The 25,946-nt window shown below is 38.6% G+C and overlaps 1 long non-coding RNA gene across 1 annotated transcript; it reads right to left on the reverse strand.

Moving 5' to 3' along the window:
- Nucleotides 1-1,129: 1,129 nt before the first annotated feature.
- LOC131949913 (uncharacterized) lies at nt 1,130-25,594 on the reverse strand. The gene is made up of 3 exons (XR_009388256.1): nt 25,486-25,594; nt 25,055-25,295; nt 1,130-1,175 (listed from the first exon to the last, which is right to left on the reverse strand). It is a non-coding gene; the product is annotated as an uncharacterized LOC131949913 (long non-coding RNA).
- Between the last annotated feature and the right edge of the window lie 352 nt (nt 25,595-25,946).

Raw genomic sequence — 25,946 nt, forward strand, 5'->3', positions numbered from 1 at the left:
ACACATGTAAGTTCGTTTTTATATAGTCCTAGTATTCTTTTTAGACATATACTTTTTTGAATCGCGAATTTAAGTTCTCCACTTGCGCCCGTCTTTTCTATCTTTTCATCTATTATCTCTAACATGAATGTCCATTAGGGCAGGATCAAAGAATATTTTTTACTTTCTCGTATACAGAGTATAGAGGCAGTAAAAACTCTGTAAATATTGTAAAAAAAGAATAGCGTTAAGCTACTATATTACATACTAAAGTAATTATTGATATGTTTTTTATATTAAAAATTAAATTTGTAGAAATATACATAGTTATATTAAGAGGGTGATAATTTCCCTTAGTTCGTTTGTCTTAATTAATTTTCTAGGAATCATTGTCAAATTGTTTTTTTTTTTTACAATGATTACAAATCAGATTGTGTTGCGTTAATTATTTTTGGTTGTATTGTGTGTATATTATATTGTAATATATATATATTATATATATATATAATATAATATATATATATATATAGTATATATATAAAATGCTGGAAAAAAAATTTGAACCCCCCCCCCCCCATGTGACGATCCCGGCTAAGCCACCATTATAAAGACATTGTTTGATGTTCGCTTGGTGCGCAATTCTTTTTTCAACGATATTCTATTCTTTGTTACAAAATTTAAGAATTCAAAAATCATGTCTATATCCCTAGTTGCCTTCCCCGGTAGTGTTATATAAGAATATTCGCGAAAGTTTAGGGGAGATCACTCCCGCTTTATTTTGAATCGCGAAATTAAATTCTCTACTTGCGCAGACTCTATTATCTTCCACTAACATTAATGTCCATTTCGACATGATCAAAGTACATTTTTTGTTCGAATCTCAGCCCCAAAACTTACCCAGATCTCGAGTCCTAATCCGAAATTTATCAGTAATTTAAGCAGAAAGATGTGCAGTACATTACATATAGTTTCGACGTTAGGGTTACGTCTGGTGTTTGAACTACGTTTATTCCATGACTAGATTTTAAGATAAGATCCTAATACACTGCTAATATATTGATTCGATACGGACCAGCTGGTGAGAGTAGAATCAGCGGAGCAGGACGGAAAGCAATACATACAATAGAAGAACACGTAAATCTAACTTACGAGTTTGTTTAGCAGTATGTAGAACTTTTTCAAGTCTTTCTTGGTATCTGAAAAAAAGAGTATCGAGGCGTTAAAAGAACGAACATCGGACAACTTATATATATATATATATATATATATATATATATATATATATATATATATATATATATATATATATATATATATATATGTATATATATATATATATATATATATATATATATATATATATATATATATATATATATATATATATATATGAAAAGTAAAGTAAAGAATCATCGCTAGACCTAGCGATCTATTGGGCAGATGAAGTAGAGGTCTGTTTCTTGAACTCAGCATACATGGTAAGTACTTTGCCCGATCGCCTTTACTTTCCCTAACGTGAGTTAGATACCCATCAGAGCTGGGTGGACTTAGTAAAATACAGTTTAATAATCTGGTGTATTTCTGCTGTGGTGGTGATAAGTATATGTTATTATTTGACTCGCAAAGCTATGAAACAACTACAATGTCTAAAAGACATAGATAATTAAAAGCTTCTAAGTCTAGAGGACGCCCCGAACGTCTTTATTCGACGCCCCAATGATCCTTCTACGACCCCCACCCCGAGGTATATGATGCCCTTATTGTCCCCCAGCGACCCACCTTTTGAATTCAGGGGTCAGACAATATTTACGACAAGAATTCGTTTGATTAGAGCCACACAATCAATTCGCTTTCACGCGGGAAAGTTTTTGCCCTTGTAATAAGACAATTGGAAACACATGCATATGTGCATGCGGAGGAAGTTGCAAATACATAGATAATTAGCAATAACCAGTGCGATTATTATCCATCTGCATATAATTTTATATATGCATATATATATATATATATATATATATATATATATATATATATATATATATATATATATATATATATATATATATATATATATATATATATACATATATATATATATATATATATATATATATATATGATATTCCGATTTAGTATAGTAAAATTGTGGTTTTATTGAAATTGATAAGTTTGAAATTAATTGTAATAAACGCAATTCGAACGAGCCGTCAAGAATAGCTAAAGCTTAGCCGGAGTATTAGGTTAAAATCAATAATAATACAAACCTAAGATATATTGCTACACAGAATAACTGTATTTGGATAATATGAGCTTACAGCGTTCGTTATTGATTTCAATCAAGTTGTCAGTTATCATTTAAATTGTAATTAATAATTAAAATTAATTTCAAGAAATTAGCACACACAAAAAATCCAAATAAACAACTATAAATGAATGCGCCTTTTCAGTATTTTTGTATTTACATTATCAAATAAAAAATAACAAAGAATAATTCAATCAATATATTGACACCGGCATCTTACTTTAGTTTTAAAATCCGTCAATCATATTTAAATCACACTTTTTTTTTATTTTAAAAATTTATTTTATATATATATATATATTTAAATCAAACTATTTACATTGTGATTTAAGTTAAACAAAAGCATCACAGATATATTAAAATCAATATTTCTATAGTGTCGTCAATAATAAAAAAAAAAAACCCATGAGTTTCTTAATCAATATATTATGTATATATACAGGGAAACCGGAAGTTCCACGAGGAAAGATCTTTAGGAATAAAATAGACGTCATGACGTAATAAAACGCACGAGCGTTGATTAAACGTTTATTTATGTGGGCGCTAATGTATGAGAATTTATCAGAATTGAGAAAATTATCTCCCCTGCAATTCTTCCGGCAACGGGCCGCCATTTTGAACCGGAATGTAAACCATCCTAACGAGTTGAATCTTCAGAATTTTTTTTTGTTCGTCTGCTGGTAATCTGGGCTTGTTCGGGGGAAGTTTTCAGAATCGGGTAATGCAATAGAGGTCAAGGGCGTCATTAGGTCAAAGGTTAAATATGAAAGGAACTCTAGACCAATAACTTCGATACTAATTAATTAATTCGAGTTCGAATCCGGGTTCAAGTCAGTAGACCGTCCTTGAGTCCACCCAACTCTGATGGGTACCTAACTCACGTTAAGGAAAGTAAAGGCGGCTGGGCATAGTGCTGACCACACTATCACTTCATATGCCGAGGTCACAGAAACAAGTGAAGTCTACTTCACTTGCCCCATAGACCGTCAGGTTTGAAAAGGGAACTTTAATTAATTAATTGCAGGCAGAAGAAGTACCGCAATTAATTAGACAACAAGACTAGACCTAACTCTAGTCCTAACTCCGTTGTTAAAAACCGAACCAGATATTTTCAGTAACAAGAAAATTTAAGAACTTTTTTTCTTGGAAGCAAATGTATTGATCAGCACTAAAAGTTATATCCATGAGACGAGAAATCAATTTCTAGAAACCGAATATCATATATTAAATTTTCCCATTTTTTGTAACGTTAATCTACTTTAAAGTTGTCTACTTGTTTATTAGATCAGTATAGCAGGGGCCATTGCAGATTGTAGTCTCTTAAAGAGTTTTTTTTTAAAATAACTCTCAAGGGGTGTGTGAGTTGGAGCAGGGAGGGTAGTTCAGAACATATGTACCATCCCGCCACCACCCCCGGGCTAAATAGAATAATATAATATTCATAAATAATATACATGTGGGACGGCGTGGTTGAATTGTAGAACTTACGACTGCTAACCCGAAAGTCTCGAACTCGGATCCCGAGTGCAAGTCTGTTGGACGTCACTGAGTTTACTCAGCTCTGATGGGTACCTGACTCAAGTTAGGGGAATCAAAATATTTTCTTTTACCAATATCCTCACCGGGAAACTTCAAGTGCCTCTCACCTCCCCTTCGAAGTTTCAAGAAGAATAATATCTGAAAGAAACTCTGGTCTCTCTCCCTTAATTTAACTCTAACCCTAGTCCTAACTTCTTCTTCTTCTTCGTAGTTCTTAATATTTTTTTTAGATTGAAGGGACCAAACAATGATACCAACTCTATGGACGAACTGAACGGTCTTCTACAGCAGGGGTCTCCAAACTACAGCCCGCGGAGAACTTTTTGTCCAAGGAAAAATCGTTTGTTGGTGATGGCCGATGAACTTTACCCAGAAAAATCAAAGACATGCCTGGAATAAACTGGCCCCCGAACTGAAATTTGATAGTTAATGCGGCCCTCGGACTGAAAAGTTTGGAGACCCTTGGTCTACTTGACTACGCTATGCTCTGTTTTTGCTTTCATATGCTTGACCTCTATAACGTATAACATGCGTTATCACACTAGTCCTAACTTCATCTTCTTTGTTCTTAATTAAAAAAAATTATATTGAAAGTACATAATAACAAGAATAACTTTGAGACCGAACAGAACGGTAGTCTCCAGTTTTGCAAGTCGTCCATACAGTTTTTCAAGCACTAACGACCTAAAGGTACTCGAGTATCACAATCAGCGATACCAGCTGAACGAGTACGTGGGTGTGGCAGATCGATGAGACCCCAGACAATTACTGTACACACTGGCGCCAAAGGTCATGACCTTGGAGTAGAATTACCGGGAGAAATAGACAGGCCGGCTCCGCAGTCAATTATTATTAAAAAAAATTAATTAGCGCGACCTAAAAAATTATATTCTGATGAAAAAAGAATATGGGTAAAAGATGATAAAATAATATAGATCGTCTATTTGTAGGATTTTCGTTGATATTTTAAAAAGTTCATATGTCATCAAATGATGTTGTTTACGTCACATAAAAGAGTATCGTATAAGCTTTAGGAAGTCTTCATTCAGGAAATGTACGAGAAGACTGCAAATATAGAATAAAATAAGCAGAATTTTTAAAAATTTATAAAGCCTGGTAATTTTTTTGTTTGCTTTGCCTATTTACAATAATATTCTACAATCAGCATTTCCTTCTTTCTTATTGGCCAACCAATAGGAAAAAAAATAATTAAAAATCAATGACGTCATTAGATGACGTGTGACGTCATTATCTATATTCCGGCCAATCATCAATTGGGAGAATTTTAACGATGGGACGAGTTAACGAAATGGGCTAAAGAGAGGGTTAAAAAAACTAAGTTCGTTTTCTCGTACGTAAATTAAAGCAATTCTACACAAAATGGTTGAAGTCGATTTTTGTTCTTCTTTAAATATTTCATAATTACCTCGTTTGTTTTAGCACCATTTGCACCTTTACCTGATTGTTCCGTAATACACAACCAAATATTGATATTTTGATAAGCCAGCGAATGAATTATTCAGATTATTCATGCAGGAACGATAACTTTCACTAACACGGAAGTAGGATTATGGGCCTTTGTGAAAACACATTTGTGATGGTATCGATGGAAAATCGCATTGAAATATATACATGGTGTCGTTATTAAGACCTTAAGGTTAGGGTTAGATTAATTATATTTAGAACTTAAGGTTATGGCTTTGGTTAAATTAGTGCTATTTAAGGTTAGATTACTGCCGTCTAGAACTTAGGGTTAAAATTAAATTAATGCTATTTACATCTAGCATTTTTTAATAGGTGTTTTAAATTAACTTATATAAAAGAACACTTTATTCACAGATAACAGATTAAGATTATTTTATGCTAATAACAGTCATACCTTTTACTTTGGGTCCTTCAATTTAAAAAAAAAAATCTAATTTAACATTTTAAAAGCAACCAACTTATTCACTCTTAATAATAGTAACTTTTGTGTACTAAAACTACGACATGAAAGCTCCAGAGGCGTAGGGAGGGGGAGGGGGGAGGGGGGTAGATACATATGTCCCCGGGCGCCAACCCTAGGGGGCGCCAAAATGGGTTTTAAAAAAATTTAAAGCTCATTTTAGCTTCAGTTTTGCATTATAAATATAAAAAGTATGGGGTGGGGGCGCCAAATTAAAAGTTTGTCCCCGGGCGCCGGGAAGGGTCGCTACGCCTCCTAAAAGTCGCGCTAATTGCTCTTCACCACGATTTGGTAATCATTGTCAACCATCAAAAGCCAGTTAAATGTATAAAAAAGTAACAGTTTATAATGATAAGTTATTGAATTTATCATAGAGTCGCAACTAGCTACAGGACAGAAGGATGGTGGGTGGTAATGAGTAGAATTCACTGTTCGATATTTGAAGCGTGACTGATGTTTTTTTTTACAGCACAAAAGCTGATACTTGCTACTTGCACCAACAGAACGACGATTTGGAATTGGAATGAGGGTGTGAAAAGTCATTTATTTTAAAATTCTCGTCAAGTTAATGTTAGGTGTTCGATCGTAATTTTTTTTTGGGGCACAAGAAAAGAGGCGTTGTATTTAATTTGAGGGGGTGGAAGAGGAAGCGAGGGGGGAGGGGGGGGGGGAGAAATGACGTCACTCAAACAAGGTCGGCAGGTTCATATTTTTTGTCACGATGCATGATTTGAGTGATGATGATGGTCTTTGTAATGGTGTTGTTGTTGTTAGTTGGTGGGGATAATGGTGTTGGTGTTGGTGGGTGATAAATGTGAGGATGTTTAAGATCGAGTTGTGATATAAACGTGTCATTTTTAAAATTATTATTTAACGATGGGAGTGGGGTGGGGGGGGGGGTAAGAAAGAGAAAGAGACATGATTAGGTGAAGGGATCTAGGTAGGAAGGAAAAGATTGAAAATCCACTAAAACCACAGGCTGTCATTTATGGACTGTCCTCTTATTGTTCTCACTCCTATTGTTGTTGTCTGTTTTTGCTATGATGTTGTGAGAGACTCACACTGTGTAAAACACTACACTGACACTTGCCTGGGTAAATGGGGGGGGGGGGGTGGGTTGCGTGTGTGGGTGGAGGGAGGGAGTCAAGACATTTGGCTAGGGTCGGCGTGGTCGAGTCAGTAAAGCTCACGGTTGCTAAACCGAAAAGTCTCGAGTTCGAACCATCGGGCAGATGAGGCTCGTTAGCTTGGGACAGCCACTCTTCTAGGAGAGACAACTCCAAAATTAAACAACTGCTGCCTTGTAGTTTGTTCTTGGTTGGACAAAGGCTATGGAAGCAAATCCAAAAAGAAAAGCTGGCTGAAATCGGAGTCAATGGCCTCAATGGCACATAACCAGTTGACACGTAATCCTTAATTGTGATGGAAGCATGGTCGAGTCGGCAAAGCTCATGGTTGATAAATTCGAAAAAAAAAAGTCTCGAGTTCAAACGCTCTGGGAGATAAGGCTCGATTCCTCTCAACACTTAAAATTCAGAACGAAGAAGAAGAAGTAAAACATTTGGCTCACACGGTACTTTTCTATTTTTTTAGCGACTAGTTCCACAGATGTTACCCCGTCTCATTTTTTCTTCTTGCACCAGTGGGTCTAAGTCAATTACCCCCGACGTTACCCCCACCCTCTGGAGTCATTACCACTCTGTCACTTACCTCCCCCCATCTTGAAGAAATCTGTGACCCTAACCCTAACCCCTAACACAAAGCGTACCCTAACCCCAGCATCAGTCCTAACACCAAATCTAAACTTACATATAATCTGATCCCTGATTATAACACTAGCCCTAACCCTAACCCTAATCCTATCCTCAAATGGGCGGGGGGTAATTGTTCCGGGGGTAATGTCGGGCAGAGGAGATGTCCGGGGGGTTATTGACGGGAGGTGGGTGGTAATGTCCTGCTCCTATACTAATTACGCCTTTACTTTAAATGGATCACAAAGAAAAAAAATGGACCCTGCTAGAAACAGAACTTTTTCCACAGAGACACCCAGTTCGGCAATATTGACTTCCAGGGCTTGACCCGAGGCGCGGACTTGCAAGAGACCCAAGACAAAAAAAAAAACCCCAGCAACAATACCATTCTTATAACTAATTTATTCAAGAAAATAATAAAAAAGTCGAAACCGGATGAAAAAAACGAATCTGTTCACAATCGCTTATTACACTGATAACGAGGGCTGGGGGTCGTGGTATTAAACAAAAAAAATCACCTCGCCCTTCACTATCTCGGAGTTATAGGACCTGGTTTTAATGACCTTGAACTTCACTATCTGGGAGTTATGGAACCTGGTTTTGGATGAAGGTGAACCAGTGATGGTCAGGTATCGCCAGATTTTTTTTTATCGCGAGGTTTGTGAGATAAAGTAATCGTTTAGATAAATTCCAGGTTCCGTAATGATCGATTGTGAGATTAATTCGAAATTAATGACTTCAGATTACGAACTTTAAGACAGATTGGTTTTTAATTGCGTCGGTAGTCGAACATGCAATGTTAATTGAACCGGTATCCGAACATACAATGGTTCTAGATGGTATTCAAGACACAACCGTGCTTAGTGGCATCGGTTTCCGAACTTCAAAATATATTGGTTCAAAATTGCATCGGTGTCCGAATATGCAATGGACATGGCATGCCTATCTGAACTTCCCGACACAACCGTGCTTAATGTTTCTTGCATTCAGAGTTCCTTCCAGGCATCTCTTCGGAGGGGGGGGGGGGGGGGAGGGGGGGGGCGGGCGGCTCTGCCTCACTCGAAGAAAGTCTAACCCCTCCTCGAACGAAATGGAATTGATATAGAAAATATATACTTTTAGCAGTGTCCCATTCCGGAAATTATTTTAGTCGGCCCCACCCGAAAATTTCAAGTGCCCCCCCCCCCCCCTCCCCCGGAGAAAAAAATTCTGGCAGAAACAGAAACACTGCTTGGATTACAACAGAACTGAGTAGAGACAATCAAAAGCTTCATTTTATTCCAACACCTTTGATGAGCCACCAAACAACAGTGTTGTGTAGTATATTGTTAGATCGGCTGGGTTCGTACAAGCCTCGTTATTCAAACTTCAAGACACTATAGTTCTTATGCATTATTTTGCCTGTGTAATACGTACTGCGTCGACTTTGTTTTTTGTTGTGAAATTTAAGCGAGATAAGTGTTTGGTTTGGCAGAGTTAGTGTGTAAACCAGGACAAGATATAAATGTTGGGATAATAATTTGTGTAGCGTTACCATTAATGCTTCTACGTTATCATTAAATAACTCGTAAAATAAATAAAATAAATGTAGGTTCTGATATGAATTACCAAAAAACAATGATCAACTTAGTTATAAAATACACTGACTAAATTAAAACACCGACCCCCCCCCCCCCTCTAACACACTGACCCACACTGACCCACCCTAACACACTGACCCACCCTAACACGCTGACCCACCCTAACACACTGACACACTCAACACACTGACACACTCAACACACTGAACCACCCTAACACACTGACCCACACTGACTCACCCTAACACACTGACCCACTCAACACACTGACCCACCCTAACACACTGACCCACACTGACCCACCCTAACACACTGACCCACTCAACACACTGACCCCCTCTAACACACTGACCCACCCTAACACACTGACCCACACTCACACACCCCAACATACTGACCCCTAATAACACACTGACCCACCCCAACACACTGACCACCAACTCTTTCCCTGTATCAAATCGCCCCAGCAATCACCCCCGCCCCTACACGTAATCACCACCCTTCTCTCCCAGGGGAGAGCTCATTTCTGTAACGGAAAAATGAGTTCATACCTCAGCGCCCTGCTAGGCGTTGCCCGTGTAATCTTTTGGTTCCACTTAACATATGCCTTAACTCTGGCATTCCACCCACCACATATGCCTTAACTCTGGCATTCCACCCACCACATATGCCTTAACTCTGGCATTCCACCCACCACATATGCCTTAACTCTGGAATTCCACTCACCGCATACTTAACTCTGACATTCCACCCACCACATATACCTTAACTCTGGAATTCCACCCACCACATATACCTTAACTCTGGAATTCCACCCACCACATATGCCTTAACTCTGGCATTCCACCCACCACATATGCCTTAACTCTGGAATTCCACCCACCACATATGCCTTAACTCTGGAATTCCACTCACCGCATACTTAACTCTGACATTCCACCCACCACATATGCCTTAACTCTGGAATTCCACCCACCACATATGCCTTAACTCTGGAATTCCACTCACCGCATACTTAACTCTGACATTCCACCCACCACATATGCCTTAACTCTGGCATTCCACCCACCACATATGCCTTAACTCTGGCATTCCACCCACCACATATGCCTTAACTCTGGCATTCCACCCACCACATACTTAACTCTGGCATTCCACCCACCACATATGTCTTAACTCTGGCATTCCACCCACCACATACTTAACTCTGGCATTCCACCCACCACATACTTAACTCTGGCATTCCACCCACCACATACTTAACTCTGGCATTCCACCCACCACATATGCCTTAACTCTGGAATTCCACCCACCACATATGCCTTAACTCTGGCATTCCACCCACTACATATACCTTAACTCTGGCATTCCACCCACTACATATACCTTAACTCTGGCATTCCACCCACCACATACTTAACTCTGGCATTCCACCCACCACATATGCCTTAACTCTGGCATTCCACCCACCACATACTTAACTCTGGCATTCCACCCACCACATATGTCTTAACTCTGGCATTCCACCCACCACATATGCCTTAACTCTGGCATTCCACCCACCACATATACCTTAACTCTGGAATTCCACCCACTACATATGCCTTAACTCTGGAATTCCACCCACCACATATGCCTTAACTCTAGCATTCCATCCACTACATATGCCTTAACTCTGGAATTCCACCCACCACATATGCCTTAACTCTGGCATTCCACCCACCACATATGCCTTAACTCTGGCATTCCACCCACCACATATGCCTTAACTCTAGCATTCCATCCACTACATATGCCTTAACTCTGGAATTCCACCCACCACATATGCCTTAACTCTGGCATTCCATCCACTACATATGCCTTAACTCTAGCATTCCATCCACTACATATGCCTTAACTCTGGAATTCCACCCACCACATATGCCTTAACTCTAGCATTCCATCCACTACATATGCCTTAACTCTGGCATTCCACCCACTACATATGCCTTAACTCTGGAATTCCACCCACCACATATGCCTTAACTCTGGCATTCCACCCACCACATATGCCTTAACTCTGGCATTCCACCCACCACATATGCCTTAACTCTGGCATTCCACCCACCACATATGCCTTAACTCTGGCATTCCACCCACCACATATGCCTTAACTCTGGCATTCCATCCACTACATATGCCTTAACTCTGGCATTCCACCCACCACATATGCCTTAACTCTAGCATTCCATCCACCACATATGCCTTAACTCTGGCATTCCACCCACCACATATGCCTTAACTCTGGCATTCCACCCACCACATATGCCTTAACTCTGGAATTCCACCCACCACATATGCCTTAACTCTGGCATTCCACCCACCACATATGCCTTAACTCTGGAATTCCACCCACCACATATGCCTTAACTCTGGCATTCCACCCACCACATATGCCTTAACTCTGGCATTCCACCCACTACATATACCTTAACTCTGGCATTCCACCCACCACATACTTAACTCTGGCATTCCACCCACCACATATGTCTTAACTCTGGCATTCCACCCACCACATATGCCTTAACTCTGGCATTCCACCCACCACATATGCCTTAACTCTGGCATTCCACCCACTACATATACCTTAACTCTGGCATTCCACCCACTACATATACCTTAACTCTGGCATTCCACCCACCACATACTTAACTCTGGCATTCCACCCACCACATATGCCTTAACTCTGGCATTCCACCCACCACATATGCCTTAACTCTGGCATTCCACCCACCACATATGTCTTAACTCTGGCATTCCACCCACCACATATGCCTTAACTCTGGCATTCCACCCACCACATATGCCTTAACTCTGGCATTCCACCCACTACATATACCTTAACTCTGGCATTCCACCCACCACATACTTAACTCTGGCATTCCACCCACCACATACTTAACTCTGGCATTCCACCCACTACATATACCTTAACTCTGACATTCCACCCACCACATACTTGACTCTGGCATTCCACCCACCACATATGTCTTAACTCTGGCATTCCACCCACCACATATGCCTTAACTCTGGCATTCCACCCACCACATATGCCTTAACTCTGGCATTCCACCCACTACATATACCTTAACTCTGGCATTCCACCCACCACATACTTAACTCTGGCATTCCACCCACCACATATGCCTTAACTCTGGCATTCCACCCACCACATATGTCTTAACTCTGGCATTCCACCCACCACATATGCCTTAACTCTGGCATTCCACCCACCACATATGCCTTAACTCTGGCATTCCACCCACCACATACTTAACTCTGGCATTCCACCCACTACATATACCTTAACTCTGACATTCCACCCACCACATACTTAACTCTGGCATTCCACCCACCACATACTTAACTCTGGCATTCCACCCACCACATATGCCTTAACTCTGGCATTCCACCCACCACATACTTAACTCTGGCATTCCACCCACCACATACTTAACTCTGGCATTCCACCCACCACATACTTAACTCTGGCATTCCACCCACCACATATGCCTTAACTCTGGCATTCCACCCACCACATATGCCTTAAGTCTGGCATTCCACCCACCACATATGCCTTAACTCTGCCATTCCACCCACCACATATGCCTTAACTCTGGCATTCCACCCACCACATATGCCTTAACTCTGGCATTCCACCCACCACATATGCCTTAAGTCTGGCATTCCACCCACCACATATGCCTTAACTCTGCCATTCCACCCACCACATATGCCTTAACTCTGGCATTTCACCCACCATAAAATATGCTAACTCTTGTCAGTTACATAATTTATAATGACATTTATACAATGACAATTTTAGATGTCATAATATCTTTTGTATGTGAATGACATTTTTACGTACGTTGACAATAGAATTGACTGATTATTACAATATTCAAAAATCATTATCCTCTCTTCATGTTCGTAGTCAAATCAAACGGAACAGATGTCCTACATATTCTTTGTCCTGTGGGCGCAATGTCCTCCAGATTATATGCCTTACAGGCTCTATGTCATACAGGCCATATGTCCTACAGGCACTATGTCCCACTGACAAAAATAAGACTATGGTGACTAGACAACAGAAACGATCGTCTAGTGTCAATAATATCTTGCAAGCACGATATTTTTTGTACTATAAGTAAAACATTTTAAGTTACCCTGCTTTTTATTTTCCTGAAATTTATGAAGCAAAGTCAAATTTAGAAACGGTTGAAATTATAAAAAGATAATTACCCATTTAGGGCAATGACATTGGCATCGTAGTATAGAAATCGTTTTGTAAATACATTTGAAGTCTTTAATTTAAATTGCACTTTCTTAAATCTTAAATAAGGAATGTAATTGTAGACATATACTTTTGAAATGTTTAAATAAGTAAAATTGGTTTAGTAATCTTTTATTAAAATACATTTTTTGGACATTTTTAAATAAGGTAAAGTGTGTTTAAAATCTTGAATCTAAACTAAGCATTGAAAATGTTTTAAGCGAAGAGTAAAAAGAGAAGCTAAGCCAAAACATAGTCATAGTTTACATCCCTTCTGTAATGATCTTGATCTCATAGACTAGCGTTGTACAAGTTGTGAAACAAGGGACTTCTAATATATATATATATATATATATATATATATATATATATATATATATATATATATATATATATATATGAGTGTGTGTAGGAAGAAATGGCATCTATAGAGCACTCTGCTCCACACGATGAAAAGCTCTAGGATATCTCTTGTTTCGTGTAGCTGGTCCTAGCTTATGCCCATTCATGGTTTAGTATATCTATTTTTAGAAAGTAAATAGTAGTCTTTATTGTCTAAATCTGTTCTCAGATTTGCTCCACAAATGTACACGATTGAGTGGAGTTATTGCGCCTGATTGTGTCGCTGAAGATATATTTGATAGATTCTGAGTTGGGAAATAGAAAAAAATGACGGTCTAAAATTAGTCCAGAGTTCTTGGGATCAAGATCTCTGAACTCGTCGAAATGCGAGTGGTCGATGCATGTGTTAAATTTTTTTTTTGTTAAATAAAGTTTAAGGATATTATATACTAGGATGCCGATGTTCTGCAATTAAGATAAATCACCATACACATCGCTTTAAAAAGGTAATGGTACATTTTGTTTTTAAATTGATAAAATACACACGAAGAATGTGATTGTAAATTGCACTTTTTATCAAAATCTGGTATTAGCTAATAAGAGATAATTGTATATATATATATATATATATATATATATATATATATATATATATATATATATATATATATATATATATATATATATATATATATATACACTACACCAGCTCCGCTTCTCAAACGTGAAACAACTTTTTTTACGGTACATATTTTCAGTTGTAGAGCTTAAGGGCTATGAAGAAATCGATTTCAACTTTACAGTCAAATCTTATAATCATTTGATCCATTCAGCGGTGATAATCATAGGACGTATTCTATGATGTTGTAATAGATTTTTGAATGCGGTTTTTACTATACATGAATGTGAAATTTATCTAGAACTAGTAAAGACAAATTTGTGTTAAGGGTATGACACGTTTTGACAAGTCTATGGTAAGATCATGAAAATTGTGTATGAAAGTTCACTTTGTTTCTATAGTGTAAACAGATAGCTGATATGTTTATCTTAATGTAAAAGTTGAATGAATGTACAGTAGTTCTCACACAAATATAACAGTAAAGTAGCAGAATAGTCTCTGTGTAGAAACTGTATAGTAGTAGTTAAGTACCAGTATAGTACCAGCATAACAATAGTATAGTAACATGTTAGTGAATATTATATGTATATATATATAAACCTAGAAAAAGCATTTAGGGGCCTAACTCTAACAGTTATTAATTCAAGTGGAAAAATCATTGACCTTATAGTAAATTATTAAATTTGGTGTCACCCCCTCCCCCACCCCAGACGTGGATTGACATGTCGCATTACAATTCTCAAGAAAATCTTTTTCCTCGCGCAAATTTTGCAACGTTTACTTGGTTTCACACCCTCTCTCCTTCTGGTGATAGCTTTTAAACTGTGCACAGATAATACTAACGATGTTTATCTTTAGTCGGTTATAAATATAGCTGGATGTAGTATAGTTTACTATATCGTTAGCAAGTTTACGTCATGGTGTCACACCCACCTCCCCTCCACAGTCACTCTTGTCGGGATTTGTCAATTTTGCTCTTAATTGATAACTTTTTAATTATAATTAGTCATTTATTTAACTGAATGATCGTTTTTTTTCTATATATATTTTGCTTTTTTTTGCCTTGGTGGCACCACCCCCCCTCCCAAATGGCGTCACCCGGTGCAGTCCGTACCCCCTCGCGACGCCTCTGCCTCTATGTTATACCATAGATAATATCTTGCCCATTATCTAATACCATAGATAATATCTCGACCACTTTGTAATACTATAGATATCATCATAACCTCTATGTAATACAATATATTATATCTTGAGCCTTATGTTATAACATAGATAATATCTTGACTACGTTGTAATACTATAGATATTATCTTAACCTCTATGTAATACCATATATTATATCTTGACCCTTATGTAATATCATAGATATCTTGACCACTATGTAATACCATAGATAATATCTTGACCAATATTTAATACCATAGATAATATCTTGACCACTATATAATACCATGGTTTATATTCTATATTTAGATTATAATTTGACCATAGAAAACATATTGACCCCTATTTAAAACCAAAGATTATATCTTGACCCCTATGTAACATCACAAAACATACACTGACAACTATGTAGCATCTTATATAATATCTTGACCCCCAGGGGTTTTACACAATAGTTTTGCACAATTAGCGTATTTATCAATCAACACACTTATCGCTCAATAACACATGACCTAGCTACAAAAAAAAACTAACAACAAACTAGGAAATGAAATGTAAAAAAAAATATATAACTCTCCCGCGAGTAAATTATTTTGATTGCAATCAAAACCTGTCAAAAACGTGAAAGATTTCTCGGGAAGAAGAGCTCTAGATTAGGGGCGACTACTCAATTATTTTTCTTTTTTTTGCAGTGATGTTTTTCGTGGAGCAATTTCTGTCTCTGAGCAGTTGCTTAAAGTTCAGATTTGTCTGTATATTTCAAACAAATTTATTTCAGGGATAAACAAACCCAATAGAAGAATTGAAAAATAATAGGAATGGACTGAAATCAGAATTAGAACCATTCTGAAATAGTCCAAAAAGTAAACAATCGTGTTCGTGAAACGTATGAGATTTGTATGCATAGAGTTATTGTATGCATAGAATTATGAACCATAACTATTTATAACTTGTTCCCCCCACACCCTTTGTATAAATTAATGCCCCTTCCTCCACAAAGGGAAGTAACTGCTTCCTGTAGAATGTAAACACAGATATTTACAATAGATTTATGGTTTGTTGGGCCGTATGCGGCAAGTTGAAATTTGTGTTCAAGTTTTCGCTTTGTTGGGTCCGGTTTTAATGACTGGACCCTCGGTCATGTTGCGTAGAGGGCAATGTCCTCCGCATTTTGAAATTTAGGTTAGGACAATGTCCTACATGCTTCGGGTTGGGTATTGTTGGGTCTGGTTTTAATGACTGGACCCTCGGTCATGCTGCGTAGAGGACAATGTCCTCACATCTTGAAATGTAGGTTAGGACAATGTCCTACATACTTCGGGTTGGGTATCGTAGGGTTTTAATGACATGACTATCCGTCATGCTACGTAGAGGACAATGTCCTCACATCTTAAAATGTAGGTTAGGACAATGTCCTTGTAACTATAATCGTCAGGGGGACAATGTCCTACATATTTTAAGTCTCGGGTTCGGTATTGTCCTAATAACCGTAGTCGCAAGGACGATAGTAATTTTACTGTAAGTGTATAGAGGGTATCGTTCTTTTAACTCAAAGCGCAAGAACATTGTCTTATCATTAACTGAAATAATGATAGTTTCTGAACAATTCCAATACTTAGTAAGGATAATACAGGAACGAATATAAGCACGTGAAGGACAAGGTCCTAAATCCAAAGTTTTTTAGCTCAAAGAAAATAGTGCTAACAACTGTACACGCTCTGAAGGATATTGCCCAAGCAAACATAAGATCGACAATGTCCTAACACCATTTCAGGCATTTCTTCGTTTCGGGGGGGGGGGGGGGGGGGGGGGGGGGGGGGATAGCGAACGTCCAACGACTCCCTCATGAAGTACAATTAACATATACAATTTATACTTTTGCCAGTGTCCGCCCGCCCTAAACAAATTTTTTCTCCCCAAAAGTTTAAGTCACCCCCCCCCCCCCCCGAAGAAAAAGTCGAATGAAACACCGATCTCTCTGTATAGACTACTTGAAAACTGTAAACCCTAAGACTTTTCGTACCGTTCCCTATAGTCCGCGTGAAGGCAAATCATTATGAGGCTATTGTTGTTATATATCTTATCCTATCCAAGTACACCCTTCTGTATTTACATTAACTTTTTTCTGTAGTCATGTACTTTTGTCGTGTTCGTGCGTCAGAATGACCATATATCTCTTCAATGTTTGCTGTTCTCTTGAAAACTACCCTGGTTAGATTGATTACTCGAGGGTTTTATAGCCCAAATGGTCATATTTGCTCAGTTGTGATGTAGCCTTTACTATTTACAAAGACTATTTTTAATGGGACGGCGTGGTCTGATAGTAGAGCTTACGAATGCTAACCCGAATGTCTCGGGTTCAGATCCTGAGCTGGAGTCCCTTAGTCCATCTAGCTCTAATGGGTACCTAACACACGTTAGGAAAGCAAAGGCGGCTGGGAATAGTACTGAGCACACTATTCTATGCATGACACGGTCATTGAAGCAGTTGAACTCTACTTCACCTGCTCCATGTGTCTTGTGCACGAACGGGAAAAGACGATGAAGACGAAAGACCAACTTTATTTGCTATCTTTGACATTTTAAACATTTGTTTTTTTTTATCTTTTTTAATCCTAAAGTGCAATTCTGCCGATGACTGTTATTGGAAACGTCAGTGGTAATTTAATTTTTTTTTAGACATCTGAGACACCCCCCCCCCCCCCCTTGACACTTGTGAAGTATTCAATGCATGCTTAATTGACTGTCTCGTGGCGATCCTAATTAGCACGTAATTAAGAAGCAATGGGTGCCATGTTCTGAGGATGCTTCTCGCAAACTAAGCTGGCTGTTGTTGACTAAGCTGACCAGTGAATACATTAGCTATTGCAGTTGTTGACTGAAGTTGACCAGTGAATACATTAGCTATTGCAGTTGTTGACTGAAGTTGACCATTGAATACATTAGCTATTGTAGTTGTTGACTGAAGTTGACCATTGAATACATTAGCTATTGCAGTTGTTGATTGAAGTTGACCATTGAATACATTAGCTATTGTAGTTGTTGACTGAAGTTGACCATTGAATACATTAGCTATTACAGTTGTTGACTTAAGCTGACCAGTGAATACATTAGCTATTGCAGTTATTGACTGAAGCTGACCAGTGAATACATTATCTATTGCAGTTGTTGACTGAAGTTGACCATTGCATACATTAGCTATTGCAGTTGTCGACTGAAGGTGACCATTGCATACATTAGCTATTGCAGTTGTTGACTTAACCAGTAGTGAATACATTAGGTATTCCTGTCAACACCAATCTACTTTGTCTCCCACTCCACCAACAATATCCTACTACAGACAGGCTGTATAGAAGGACACACAGATAAAATCTACTTTAAGAAAAGAATGTACTTAGAAAGGATAAGATAGCACAAGTATACTCGAGTAACGATTCGCCTTTCCACAGACAATCAAGTCTTACACCAAAAGTATTAAAGTGTATACAGAATTCATGGATAATCCGGAGTTACTTTGTCTCAGAGTTTGGCTGGCATTTTATAAAGAGTTGTTAGAGTAATCAAGGCTGATTTTTAGGATAAAGTTAAGCTCGTAGGATTTGATAAAGACGGCTGATTTTTAGGATAAAGTTAAGCTCGTCGGATTTGATAAAGACGGTTGATTTTTAGGATAAAGTTAAGCTCGTAGGATTTAATAAAGACGGTTGATTTTTAGGATAAAGTTAAGCTCGTAGGATTTGATAAAGACGGTTGATTTTTAGGATAAAGTTAAGCTCGTAGGATTTGATAAAGATGGTTGATTTTTAGGATAAAGGCAAGCTCGTAGGATTTGATAAAGACGGTTGATTTTTAGGATAAAGTTAAGCTCGTAGGATTTTGATAAAGACGGCTTATTTTTAGGATAAAGTTAAGCACGTAGGATTTTGATAAAGAAGGCTGATTTTTAGGATTAAGTTAAGATCGTAGGATTTGATAAAGACGGTTGATTTTTAGGATAAAGTTAAGCTCATAGGATTTGATAAAGCCGGTTGATTTTTAGGATAAAGTTACGCTCGTAGGATTTGATAAAGACGGTTGATTTTTAGGATAAAGTTAAGCTCGTAGGATTTTGATAAAGACGGCTTATTTTTAGGATAAAGTTAAGCACGTAGGATTTTGATAAAGACGGCTTATTTTTAGGATAGAGCTAAGTTCGAAGAGTTCGACAAAAGACGACAACGTTTTAGGATAAAGATATCTTTATAGGGTGGGACGGCATGGTCGGACGGTGGAGCTTATAAACTCAAGTCTCAAGTACGGAAGTACGGATCCCATGTTCGTTGCTTTAAGACTTTACTGAGTTTACCCAGTTCTGACGGATACCTATTTTTATTTAACCTCATACGATACAACAAAACATGGCTAAATTTTCATTGTGGGCACAATATAAAATATCAGTGAGGTTAAAAAAATTAATTTCTTTTTAAAGACATGTATTAAGACTAATAACATTTACGGTAACACTACGGTAACATTACTAGAACCTGGAATAAAATCATCGGCGTCAACTAAAAAAAAAAAGGCTGTGGGGTGAAACGGGATCCGGACAAAAGGCCGACATGGACAAAAGGCCGACACGGACAAAAGGCCGACACGGACAAAAGGCCGAAAACTAAAAGGCCGACAACCAAAAGGCCGTCATAAATAAGGCCGACATCCAAAAGGCCGACAAGACAAAAGGCCGACATCCAAAAGGCCGACAAGAAATAAGGCCAACAAGACAAAAAGCCGACAAGTTTCATGAACCAACAAACTACAATTACAGACGTGTTTAATTTTATTTTTATTAAAAACCAGTTACATAATGATAAAGTTTCTTTCCGGCATCCCCCCTCAACCGTAAAAGGCCGATCCCCCCCGAACTAAATAGAATTTATACAGAAAATATATACTTTACCAGTGTCCATCCCCCTCCCCAAAAAATATAGTCCGCCCCCCCCCCTCCCCTTGAACATAGTGCCACATCGGATAAAAAAATCTGAAAGAAACACTTCTGACATATCTACGGTCAAACTCCTTGAATCAGGAACACCGTGACCGGCATGCTAAAGCATATGTTGACACCAGACAAACCACGTTCTGTTTTAAGCCGAGCCAGTGCAAGTATTGCCGGAATTAGACAATTTGTCTTGCTTTATACCGGCACAGTCAGCCCCTGCCAAGCCTTTAAGCCGCGCAGACCGCAACAGGATGTAGACACGGGTCATTCTGGCCGCTAACTTGCCGGACACCAGACACGTTTGTTTCCAGATATTTAATCCATCCCCACACCCCGGTTAATCCCATTATCCGGTTAGAGGGGGGGGGAGATTAAGTTATCTGACACATTTTGGACTTAGTTTGGGTATCAATCTTGTAACTTTCCGGTTTTACATTCTAGCTCCATCATTTGACCAGTCGGTCGGCGTGGTCGAGTAGGTGGCTAAACCTAAAATTCTCGAGTTCGAACCCTCGAGCAGACGAGGCTCGTTTGCTGGGGGCAGCAGCTCTTCTAGGAGAGACAACTCCAAAATCAAACAACTGCTGCCTTGTTGTTTGTTCTTGGTTGGACAAAGGCTATGGAAGCAAATCCAAGAAGAAAAGCATGTTGAAATCGAAGTGAAATGGCGCTTAATCAGTTGACACGTACAATTTAATTCTGTCATAGGGAATACCTTTCAACGCTAAAATTAAGAACGACGAAGAAGAAGACCAAACTGACTTATATTACATTCTATACCAAGACACAGTTTAATATTTCTCATTAGAAGGGCGAGTTGAGATTTACTTTTTACTTAACTAACAGTGTAGAAGCATACGTACATAAAAACAACAACATTAGACATACAGTGTTATTTCAATACAGGTGGATCTAAGCTGAAGGCGATGTTTGTGGTTGTATGCTCCACAAGGAGTAAAGAAGACAAGTCTAATAAGTCAAATGGTTTCAACAGGACAAAGATACAATGATTTGCTGTACAGACAGAACGGCTTTGTCATATTGGACTAGAGCCTACTACATCAACTGGCATTGACTCGCTAGAGGCGTAGTCAGGGAAGGGCGGGTGGGACGGCCGCCCCGGGCGCCAATCGAAACGGGGCGCCAAACGGGATAAAAAAATCTTAAAAAGCTCATTATGAGCAGAATTACTGAATGATACACAGTCGAAGTAAAAAAAAAATAATTGATAAATGTTTTGCTTCACTGACTAACTTAACTGTTTTCAATTTTTGTGACAACATAATAACAACTTCCAAGAGATATTGATTAGTAAATGGGAGGGGGGGGGGGGGCTCAAATTTGATAGTTCGCCCCGGGTGCCGGAAAGAGTCGCTACCCCTCTGAGACTCGCCTCGCCAGTTAGCACAGAGAAGAGACGTGTATACGATCTGACCAGTTAGCTCCACCAAACTGAAGCTTTCCCGTGCAGCCAGTTTCCCTTTTTACTGTCGCATTAAGATTGTAACAAAGAATAAAAACACAAAACACGAGGTTACATTTGGCTAAATATTCGGGCGATATTTTTTTTTAGTCCAAACGTAGCCCGCGGATCTAGGATATAGACAACACTAGTTCGAAGATCATCATCTTTTCGGGCTCGTGCCCAAGACATATGGGGCACAGTTCATCTGCTTCAGAGACCTCGGCATATGAACGGATGGTGTGGTCAGTAATATGCCCATCCACTTCCCCCCCCCCCCCCCCCAACGCGAGTTAAGCACCCATCAGAGCTGGAGGGACTCAGGGACATTGTACTGATTTTAACCCGGATTCGAACTCGAGAATTTCGTGTTAGCAGTCTAGCGTTCTACCGCTGGGTCACGCCGTCCCATGCTAGTCTGAGAGAGGACAAAAACTTGTTCTGTGCAGTCTTACTAAACTCTTACAAGTACCTGGCTCAAGTAAGGGAAAGTCTAAGCAGCTTGGGAAAGAACTAACCACACCATCTCTCTACGTGCCGAAGTTACTGAAACAGGTGAACTCCAGAGTTTCTTCCGGGCATCTCTTCGGGGGGGGGGGGGGCTAAATTCATATAGTTTATATAGAAAATAGATACTTTTAACAGTGTCAGTGTGTGTCCCCCCCCCCCGAAGAAAGTCTACCGCCCCCCCCCCCCTCCCCGAAGATTTCAAGTGCCCCCCCCCCGGAGAATAAAGTCTGGAAGAAACACTGGTGAACTCTACTTCGTTGGGCCTTAAAGCGTAAAAGGGATACATTTTTAGTCAAAGTAACGCAGTTTTGTACTTTAGGAGTAATAAATTTTGTGGTCCACATAACGGCCCACAGAAGACATATTTTATGGCGCAGTTAACAAAAAAAGTTCAGTAACTAAATTTACCAGGGGAGGAAGGAAGGTCTGGTTCAAACCTTTTAGGTCCGAACTACCCCTACGGTCGAGCCGGGTACTGGACGGTGGGGTACGAGTTTACCCTGAGCCCTGAGGGGTGGAAGATAAGCCTAGTGAGAACCAAAGGACAGAAGCGACCGATACACGGTAATCAAACCGATACCCAAGCCGTGTTGAGGCCTGCCTGGCTAATGGGAGACACCTCCTGAGCTGGGGATGTCCGTACAGAAAAGAAAAAAAAGTTACTTAATTTTGTGGCCGTGTAGCCAGGGTTTTTTTTTGTTCCGGAGAGAAGAGAGAAAGAGGGGGGGGGGGGGGCACTTAAAACTTCCAGGGGGGGGGGCACTTCATTTTTCGGGAGAAGGAGGGGGGGGGGGGCGAAAATGGTTAAAGTATATGCATGTTTTTTTTTAGCATTTTTTAAGGCGTGTGAGGGGTGGGGTGGGGGTGGAGGAGAGAGTTTCGCCGTGAGAGATTTCCGAAAGAAACATTTCTTGTATTCAACTCAATCAATTTCGTGATCCACCACTAAGATCGGTTTACCCCCTATTGTAGTCCCCCAAAACTCCGCAGCGAATGAACTGAACGGAGGTTGATCTATCTCACCATGCAGTAAATGACTGAACGAAATGTAATCCACCAAAACTCCGCAGTAAAACAACTGGAGTGTGGGTTCGTCAAAACTCCGCAGTAAATGAACTGAACTGGAGTGTGGTTCGTCAAAACTCCGCAGTAAATGAACTGAACGAAGTCTGGGCCGCAAAAACTCCGCAGTAAATGAACTAAACGTCAAAACTCCGCAGCAAATGAACTGAACGGCAAAACGCCGCAGTAAATGAACTGAACGTCAAAACTCCGCAGTAAATGAACTGAACGTCAAAACTCCGCAGCAAATGAACTGAACAAAGTCTGGACCGTCAAAACTCCGCAGTAAATGAACTGAACGTCAAAACTCCGCAGCAAATAAACTGAACGTCAAAACTCCGCAGTAAATGAACTAAACGTCAAAACTCCGCAGTAAATGAACTAAACGTCAGAACTCCGCAGTAAATGAACTGAACGTCAAATCCTCCACAGTAAATTAACTGAACGAAATTTGCACTGTAAAAAAAATCAAAGACAAAGCCCGAAGAACGCGACACTTCACCTGGTAATCAAACACCTATTAACCTTTACAAGGATCGGATCAGATCGATTTATGAACACAAAAAAACACGTTTCATCACCCATGGTTTTTCCCAACTTGCCTAATAAATCAATAAATCACAATTTTTTTATCACCATTTTTTTTTCAACACTAACTACTAATTAAAGTAAAAATAGTATAAACATTTATTAACTCTTTACATCGTTTGTACAATATTATTAATATTTTTTCATTCTAAAATAATTGCGTCATTTTCGCTTGTTGAGACTCAAGCTATCAATTATTTTTGGTTTAAAACGCAAGAAAAGAGAAACCCTAGAGTCAGTCATTAAACTCTCTGTTTTGATTGGTTAACACGTGACTATAATAATAAAACGCTATAAATAGGCGTGAGACTTTTCGACCAATCTATTGCAACATTAAAACTAGAGCAAAGGGTTGCGCAAGCGCAGAAGCAATGATTACAGCGCGGTAGTGTTAACTTTCGTTTGCTCCGATTTGCGCTCTTAAATAGAAGACAAGTCTTCCGTCGATAGTCTGCAATTAAAAGCCGGTTCAATGGTATCTAGTAGTTTAAAATGCTACTAAAATCAATTTTGTTTTTAATCAACAGTGTTGCTTGCACGTGCATTGCTATGTGTAGGTTGCAGGTACTGGGACTTTAACGCTGTCAAGGGAGGGAAGCGTGGTACAAAAATGGTTTTTAAAACTTTTGAATTACCGGACATTGGTCGGACTATAGTTACGTTTTATTATGCTTTAAAATAGCATTTAAAAATTCAAGTTAAGTTAGTTTAAAAAGGAGTCCAAAAACGTGAATTTAAAATATTTTTTTAAACGTATAAATTTACCGATAAACCCAGTTTATGTTGGTGACAAAAGTAAATTTATAAAGACGAAGAGACGAAATTGATGCTCAATTCCAGTTGTCAATATTCACTCTATCGTAACTGAAGAGAAAAGAAAAGAAAGGAGGTACAAAATGATTTGGTAGAATTTCTTACCTTTGAAGCCTCTTGTCTTTGTCGATGAGAAACGTAGCTGAGTTCTCTATCTTTAATGCTTTCTTCTTTTTATTAAAACCTATCTTTCTTATTCCTACTTCAAGTCAAAACGCACTGAAAACAAAATTATTCCACAAATTGTTTCTAGATCTAACTTTTAAACAATTTTTTTTTGAAGTTTCCTGGATAAAATGTTGCACAAATCTTCCCCTTAGCACTTAATACTAAGGTTATAAAATACCTAAATAAAAAGGTTATATATATATATATATATATATATATATATATATATATATATATATATATATATATATATATATATATATATATATATATATATATATAGGCATATGGAATTCCTGCTAAATAAAAGCGAAGTTAAAATTAGTCTAGAACTTTAAAGTTAGCCACTTAAGTAAAAGCCACCCTACGATCTACTAGACGAAAAAGAACTCTATTCCTAAAGTTGAAGAACTAACTTGAAGAACTAACAGAGTTCTAGAACCAGACCCCACACGTGTCACAATTGAATGCTGCTGGGCGTAGGAAGACGGTCTGCCGAAACGCTGAACAAGCGCAGCGCCTAGCCGGGACGGCACGGATTGGTTCGTTTCTCATGCACAGCGTCGACTTATCGATTTTGGAAGCCATTTTGTACACTGGTTCTCAAATTGTTGGAGGGTATTTCTATTGAAAATAGCCGTTGATACCTTTACTTTAGTAATATTTATTTTAATGTGTAAATTTATAGTTAGTTTTCATGGATTATATAAGACTGTTATTTTTTTCCGAAAAAAGTATTTAAAGCATACTTTTTTCTTACTAATTATTTGTGTGTTTACGAAATTACATAATTTATTTTAGTGGAAAAGATCTCAAGCGGACATTCCCA

This window comes from Physella acuta, unplaced genomic scaffold (genome assembly GCF_028476545.2).
Source record: "Physella acuta isolate Inbredline_101_S28 unplaced genomic scaffold, ASM2847654v3 ptg000719l, whole genome shotgun sequence".
Classification (NCBI taxonomy): Eukaryota; Metazoa; Mollusca; class Gastropoda; family Physidae; genus Physella; species Physella acuta.